Source organism: Cibotium barometz, chromosome 31 (assembly GCF_041138505.1).
Source record: "Cibotium barometz isolate CiBa-2024 chromosome 31, ASM4113850v1, whole genome shotgun sequence".
In the NCBI taxonomy this organism is placed as follows: Eukaryota; Viridiplantae; Streptophyta; class Polypodiopsida; order Cyatheales; family Cibotiaceae; genus Cibotium; species Cibotium barometz.
The window spans coordinates 51,149,579-51,158,437 of NC_141076.1; the positions used below are offsets into that span (position 1 = coordinate 51,149,579).

Consider the following 8,859-nt stretch of genomic DNA (forward strand, 5'->3'; position numbering starts at 1 on the left):
AAACTCATATGTAAGGAAGAGGAGTTCTTTAAAGGAGGTGCATATTTCACATAAGATGAAGAGTTGAAAATGTACAAGGTTTATTAGTAAATAAACTCATATGTAAGGAAGAGGAGTTCTTTAAAGGAGGTGCATATTTCACATAAGATGAAGAGTTGAAAATGTACAAGGTTTATTAGTAAATAAACACATATGTAAGGAAGGGGAGTTCTTTAAAGGAGGTGCATATTTCACATAAGATGAAGAGTTGAAAATGTACAAGGCTTATTAGTAAAAAAACTATGACACATATGTAAGGAAGAGGAGTTCTTTAAAGGAGGTGCATATTTCACATAAGATGAAGAGTTGAAAATGTACAAGGTTTATTAGTAAAAAACTATGAGCAATACAATTTTGACACATATGTAAGGAAGGGGAATTCTTTAAAGGAGGTGCATATTTCACATGCTTGAATGAGTTTTAAACTCATAAAAATTGAGATATTTTATCTCTCCTCTCTCCTCATTCAAGTCTAGTCCCAAAAAGTTAGCTTAACTGACCTTAAAATGGTCAAAAAGTGACCAAACCGACTTGGAAAATTCTAGAATCAGTTTGTTTGGTTAGGAGCTCAAATTTTCCTATAAATAGAAGCCTTCCCTTGTTGAAAAAAAACATAGTCTCTTATGCTTTGTTACTCTACTCCACCTAAGTCAAAATATATAGTCTCTTATGCTTTGTTACTCTACTCCACCTAAGTCAAAATATATAGTCTCTTATGCTTTGTTACTCTACTCCACCTAAGCCAAAATATATAGTCTCTTATGCTTTGTTACTCTACTCCACCTAAGCCAAAATATATAGTCTCTTATGCTTTGTTACTCTACTCCACCTAAGCTAAAATATATAGTGTCTTATGCCTTGTTACTCTACTCTACCTAAGCCAAGAACTGTGAATTCTTTAATAATTCACTAGTTTTGATACCTCTCTCTTTCTTCAATCTCCATTGGTGGCTCCATCAACATACTAAACCAATTGATTGGTTGGGGGCCTCTACCGTGAATAAAGAATCAAGCAAATCATAAGGTAAGTATATTGAATTTCGATCTTTTCTATGATTTCTCAATGATTCTCTCTTCTCAACCCCTCTCAAGCTTGAGAAGTTTAATTGGTATGGTTTTTTTTAAATGCTAATGAAGTTAATTGGTGAATAGTAGTGAAGAGGTACATAATTTAATAAATGCTATAGAAGTTAATTTCCACTTATATTTAAATTCTAATGGTTTTTATAATTTCTCTCTCTCATTCAAGAAATGGTCATACTCATGACCCATTCTCAATCCAAATGAAGCTTTTCATAAAGCTTTTCCTTAATCCAAGATTAAGCTATTCTTGAGGCCAAATTAATGGCTTTTTGCTATGCTTTTAGTTTATGCACATTGATGATTCAATCCATTATGGATTGATGACCCAATTAGAGACCATTCTAATTGTTTTCTTAATGAACCAATTAGAGACCATTATGGATTGATGATCCAATTAGAGACCATTCTAATTGTTTTCTTAATGATCCAATTAGAGACCATTATGGATTGATGACCCAATTAGAGACCATTCTAATTGTTTTCTTAATGATCCAATTAGAGACCATTATGGATTGATGATCCAATTAGAGACCATTCTAATTGTTTTCTTAATGATCCAATTAGAGACCATTATGGATTGATGATCCAATTAGAGACCATTCTAATTATTTCTTTAATAATGAGCTTTATCCCTTAGAAAAAAATTGAGATTTATCAGTCATAGTAGCGGAGCTATGGCAAAATTTTTATAGAAATTACGCATAAAATAAATTCATTCAAAGCATAAAAAGAGGACTTTCTACCATATTCTAGGAACTATCATCCTAGATTAATTAAAAGAATTTTATCATGCATGGAGATGTGGATGTTTGCATGTAGATGTAGATGTAGATGTATAGATGTAGATGTGGATATGGAGGTGGATGGATGCATGTAGATGTAGATGTATAGATGTAGATGTGAATGGAGATGTGGATGTATGCATGTAGATGTAGATGTATAGATGTGGATGTGGATGTATACATGTAGATGTAGATGTATAGATACGGATGTGGATGTGGAGGTGGATGTATACATGTAGATGTAGATGTATAGATGTAGATGTGGATGTGGAGGTAGATGGATGCATGTAGATGTAGATGTATAGATGTAGATGGGAATGGAGATAAGGATGTATGCATGTAGATGTAGATGTATAGATGTAGATGTGGATGTGGAGGTGGATGGATGCATGTAGATGTAGATGTATAGATGTAGATGTGAATGGAGATGTGGATGTATACATGTAGATGTAGAGGTATAGATATAGATGTGGAAGTGGAGGTGGATGGATGCATGTAGATGTAGATGTATAGATGTAGATGTAGATACGAATGGAGATGTGGATGTATGCATGTAGATGTAGGTGTATAGATGTAGATGTGGATGTAGAGGTGGAAGTATGCATGTAGATGTAGATGTATAGATGTGGATGTGAATGTGGAGGTAGATGTATGCATATAGATGTAGATGTATGGAGGTGAATGTGAATGTGGATGTAGATGTATGCATAGAGATGTAGATGTATGTATGTAGATGTGAATGTACGCATATAGATGTAGATGTATGGATGTGAATATGCGATATGTGATGTGAGGGAATCTGAAGTGACGAGATAGAAATGATGTGATGGGATGAGTATACATATAAATGGAATATGGAATAAGTAATGTAGATTGATGAGGGATAATGTGGAAAAATGAAAGTTAAAATAGAAATTGTATTGTAAACTGTTTGTAAATGCTGTTTGTAAATGCTGTTTGTAAATGATTGTTTTATGTCAAGAATGCTGGGGGGAGCATTTTGACCGTCTTGTGATTAAAGTCGTGATGGTAAAGTTGCAACTGCTGACGGGGAGTCAATGAAGGACGTCTCGCGTAGCAAGGTCGGCCGAGGTCTTGACCAGCCTCGGTGCGATTAAAATGGTGAGCTTCCGGTACGGTGGATGAGGGGCCAAGGAAGCGGCCTATGCGTGAAGCGCTAGGTTACCTGCGAAGGATCCTAGAGGGTGCTGACCATACGGTGCTCGGGCTCTGGGTTGCCTAGGATACCCACGCGTGCGTCGAGGAAGATATTGGAACAGAGTTGGAGTTGTTTTCTGAATCGGGCATGGATCTGGTTGATTGACCTTGCTGGTCTTCAATGGATGAGTCCATGGCCCCTTATATGGATCTGTTGGTTGATCTTGCTGATCTTCAACGAGAGTCCATCTTGATAAGTGATTATATTGCCAAGTATTAAAGGCTAGGAACTATCGAAACGGCCCCTGAGCGTTCTAGTTGCCAATGATGCCATATATACTCTGATGAAGGAATGATGGAAAAGTATTAAAGGCTAGGAACTATCGAAACGGCCCCTGAGCGTTCTAGTTGCCAATGATGCCATATATACTCTGATGAAGGAATGATGGAAAGTTAAGAATCAATGGGATAAATTGGAAGATGGTGATCAATGATACTATGGTTTTATTAAAGGATTGTTTTAAACTGGTTGAATCTGGTTGGAAAAAAGGCAATTTCATATTGGGTGTGTGAGTGGTGTGACTAGTTTTATTTTGCATGAACATCCGGCTAGGGGGCCTTGGAACTCTTTTCCTTGGTACCCGGGACAAAACCTAACCAAATTTTTTAATTGGATCCCATCACTACAGTGGTTGGGCGGTTGGCTAACCCATGGGATTGGATGGGGTTAGGCTGGACTGATGGATCCGTAAACCGAGACTCAAACTTTTGTTTTTACGATAGAAAAAAAAAAATAAATCTCGGACAGTAAAACTGTTCTATGGATAGGAATCAACGGCTGTGCCTCTTGAATGGGGAAAAAAGCGTTGATCCCAATGATCCAAGTGCAAGTTTCTTCCTTGAACTGACTAAGTATCTTATAGATGTAATCGGATCATCTCGATCAGAAATGATCTTGACTACGTTAGAGTAAAAAGTTATCCTGGTGGAATCGCCCGTGCTTTCCGGTAAAGGAAGTTTTTCCGGGTTCGGTTTTGGAACAACCGACGGATTAGTCTCTTATCCGGATATCCGTGGGCGAGGCCCCGAGTGTGGGACCCCTGTCCCACGCGAGAAGCGCTACTTCCGCTGCCAGTACCCCGAATCCGTTGCTCGGTGGGAACAGGGACCTTACACCCTGGAACCTGCCGGCCGATTCCAGTACCAAAGGCTCTCTTGCCAAAGCTGATGGAATTACTAAAAGAAAAGATCAGGATGGGAATTTTGGAGCCATCATGTGCTCCATACTCCAACAGATGGTTTACCGTGCCAAAGAAAAATGGAACATTGCGCTTCATTCAAGACATGCAACCTGTAAACAAGGTCACAATCAGGAATGTGGGAGCAGGTCCGATTGTGGACAAGTTTGCAGAAGCATTTACAGGGAAAGCTATATACTCAATGGGTGATCTGTATTTGGGATATGATCAGTTCCAGCTGGATATACAAAGCAGGGACTTGATCACAATGAAAACCCCTTTGGGATTGGTAAGGATGTGTACCTTACCACAAGGAGCCACCAACTCAGTGGCGCATATGATGAATGGAATGAATAAAGTCTTGCAAGACTTCATACCACAAATAACTATGCCTTTTCTGGATGATGTGCCAATAAAAGGCTGTGATGAAAAAGATAAAGATGGGAATTTGGATTCGAGGGGGTGCCGCAAGTTTGTGGCAAATCATATAAAAGATTGTGATATGATTCTATCCAGGCTTGAAGAGGTGAATCTTACTTTGTCTGGATCGAAATCAGTGTTTGGGGTTGGTGAAGTGCTAATCGTGGGGCATTTTTGTAGTACTAATGGACGCCGACCTTGTCCAGCCAAGATAGATGCAATACAAAGAATGAAAGAGATATGCATTAATGTTACAAAGCTGAGGAGATTTCTTGGTGCATGTGTCTTTTATGTTATATGGATCCCACATTATGCACATGTAGCAGATCCTCTTTATCAACTTTTGAGGAAAAATCAAAAATTTTTGTGGAGTGCAGCACATACTAAAGCTATGCGGAAGCTGAAATATCTGCTTCAATCATCACCTACTCTAAGGAAGGCAGATTATGAGTGTGGCAGGCCTGTGATTGTTACAGTTGATACTAGTCCTACTGGGATAGGATGGGCAGTAGGGCAAGATGATGAGGATGATCACAGGTATGTAATCAGATTTGGAGCAAAGGTATTAAGCATTCGTCAGCGAAAATATCTGCAGATCAAGAGGGAATTATGGGGAATAGTCACTGCTCTAAAATGTGAAAAAGAATATCTTATTGGGGCATCTGTACTTGTGGAAACTGATTGCTTGCCACTCCTTGGGATGATTACAAGTTGCACCACTCCAGATATTGCTATGCTTAGGTGGATTGCCTATATCAAGTCACTAAATCCTGAGTTTGAGCATATTGCAGGAAAAGATAACCCAGTTGCAGATATGCTATCAAGAGCCAGGTATGAAGATGAAGAAGGGATGATTAGTGACATTGATGATGTAGGTACAAGATTCTATACTACTGCATATGCAAAAGGGGACCATACTTGCTTATCAAATGGACTTGAGTCTTTTACTGAGGAAATGTATGAAGGAGATTGGTTGCTTATTGGTCAATACTTGAGTACTTTGACAAGACTGGAAAATTGGTCTGACTCAGAATTTAAGAGGATTCGCAGAAAAGCATATGGGTATTTTCTAAAGGATGGGTACCTGTGGAAGCATCCTAAGCAGAGGAATGCTATGCCACAGAGAGTCATATGTGATAAAGAGACTCAAGGGGAGCTCATGAAAGAATTCCATGAGAGTCTCTGGGCTGGACATCGAAGTGTGTGGGCCACCTTTACCAAAATAAAGGAAAGATATTGGTGGAAAGGAATGTACAAGGATATTTCCCAATATGTGGAAACATGCATGGTATGTCAAATGTACTCAAATGTGTGACATCGTGATGGCTTGCAACCAACCTACCCACCTGCCATGCACTACAAATGGGTAGTGGATCGAGTTACAATGCCTTTGGGAATTTGGCAGATGCGGTACATAGCACTTGCAAGAGAAGATTTGACAAATCAGGTAGAAGGGCGTGCTCTTAGAACAAAGAGTACGAAAACAGTATGCAAATTTCTCTTGGAAGATGTGATTTGCCGGTATGGTTGTGTTGGGAAAATAACAGCTGATAGGGGTGAGCTAGATGTTGAAGAAGCAAGGGAATTCTTCTCTAGAATTGGCATCAAACTGTCCCTAACATGTGCTTAAAACCCTGAGGGCAATGGTAAAAGTGAGCGAGGACATCCTCCAATCATTAAAGCTTTGGCTAAGGCATGCAGAGAAAGAATGCGAGAGTGGCCAAGGCTGCTACCATATGCTTTGTGGGCTGACCGTACAACTCATAGCTCAGTGATAGGATACATGCCCGCAGAATTAATGTATGGTCAGAAGCCAGTAATGCCAGTTGAAGAAGTAGTTCCAACTTGGAATGTATTACCCTGGGTGGAAGGATTGAACAGGGAAGACCTCCTTGCATTGCGAATAAGGCAGCTGGAGAGGAGGCCTGAAGATGTAGAGCTTGCTAAAGCTCGTTTGAAAGATGCAAGGTTGAAAAATAAAGAAAGATTTGATAGAAGACACAAACTCTGGCCAAAACCTATTGAAGAAGGTGCTTGGGTCCTAATGTATGATAGTAGTCTTGACAACCAGTTTACTGTGCAAAGGAAGTTTGCAAAAAGATGGTTTGGCCCTTACATTGTCAAGCATGTGCATGGAAATGCCACGTATACCCTGTGTGAGCTTGATGGAACAGAGATAAAGAATCTTGTAGCAGGCAAAAGGATCAAGATGTTTAAAAGAAGGCATGACAGTGATCCTTTTGATTCACAAGAGACTCAGGATGAAAGGCTTGACAGTGATAGTATGGATATGGTTGAAGAGGAAGAGGATAATCTTCCTGGTAATGTAGAAAATGAAAACAACATCCAGATATATGTGGATCTTGATGATGATTTGGCACATACCAGAGGATGTATGCATTCTATTTGACTATATATTTTAATCTTATATGCAGGCGGGCTTACAGTCGGGGCCCGTACGACACCATGGGGGCAGACTACCCCACTTGGCCAGTCGAGCCGTGGGGGCAATCTACCCCACTTGCTCAGTCAAGGCAGACCAAGCCTTTGATAGGTACAGAGCCGAGTGGTGTAGGCCCTTCACGATTTGGGTGTGATGAGCCTACACCACCTTCCTCTACTAGAGCCACTCGCACTCACGCACGTTGTCGTGCCATGGGAGGTCTATGGTGTGAAACCATGCATATGAGGCCATTAAATGCAAATCCAGATGCATGGGATTAAGTGCCATGACTTGAGTCATTATATGATGCCTAAGTACCTATGTTCATATTGTAAATGAGGTTCAATAAAACGAGCTGAGACTGAGTCAGGTCTCAAAGCCTGTGTACATAACGGGTGTAGTAGGTGTTTTTAACACTTGGATAGTGTGATGTTTTTAGTGGAGGAAAAGGGCAGTCTTTTGCTGGGCAGATGCATGCTTGAAGGCCATGCAAACAGTGGAGAAATGTGTGAGTTTTTGTGAAGTGCACAGGCTAATAAGGAGCCATTTTGGAGGGCAAATAGCAGGAGCTGGGAGTGCTTGATGGGTATGTGATGAACTGAAGAGTTGTGGTCAGACATGCTATGAACAACTTCCTAGAAGGAAATTTTTGCATAGGAGCTACAGTTTAAGATCTTTTTAGCACCCAAGGTGGGTACTTTTCATCCGGAATAGCTACAGATGATAGATGGCTAGTTTGAAGCGGTTTTTGTATGCACATGATAAGCATACTGTGGTGAGACCCAAATGTCTGGACATAAGTGGTCATATGGAATTCAAGGCCATGAAGTTGGACTGGTGATCGGGTGCGTGAGCGATAGGGGTGGTGCCTGCTCTTTCTGTGTGTTAAGAAGAACGAAGAAGAAGAAGAACAGAGCGGAGTTTCCATAAGTGGTCATATGGAATTCAAGGCCATGAAGTTGGACTGGTGATCGGGTGCGTGAGCGATAGGGGTGGTGCCTGCTCTTTCTGTGTGTTAAGAAGAACGAAGAAGAAGAAGAACAGAGCGGAGTTTCCATGGCTCGCAAGTTCTTCGTGGGAGGCAACTGGAAATGTAATGGAACTGTGGAAGAGGTGAAGAAGATCGTTATTGTTCTCAATGGGGCGGATGTGCCTCCCAAAGATAAAGTTGATGTGGTGATCAGTCCTCCATTTGTTTTCTTGCCACTAGTAAAGAGTACATTGCGTCCTGATTTTGATGTGGCTGCCCAAAATGCTTGGGTTAAAAAAGGGTGGTGCATTCACAGGGGAAATCAGTGCTGAAATGTTGGTGAATTTAGACATTCCTTGGGTCATACTTGGACACTCAGAGAGGCGGTTGTTGCTGAAAGAGTCTAATGAGTTTGTTGCTGATAAGGTGGCTTATGCACTCAGCCAAGGACTGAAAGTCATTGCCTGTATTGGTGAAACACTTGAGCAACATGAATCTGGAGAAACTTTGACTGTCGTTTCTGAGCAAGCTAAAGCTATTGCAGGAAAAATCGATGACTGGAGTAATGTTGTTCTTGTGTATGAACCTGTTTGGGCTATAAGCACCGGCAAGGTTGTAACCCCTGTCCAAGCTCAAGAGGTGCATGCTGATCTGCGGAAGTGGCTTGCGGCTCAAGTGAGCCCGAAGGTGGCTTGCGTGGCAACAAACACGAAGGTTTTTTTTTAA

General features: G+C 40.6%; 1 pseudogene; it reads left to right on the top strand.

Moving 5' to 3' along the window:
• Positions 1-8,158: 8,158 nt before the first annotated feature.
• LOC147621010 (triosephosphate isomerase, cytosolic pseudogene) lies at positions 8,159-8,859 on the top strand (annotated as a pseudogene).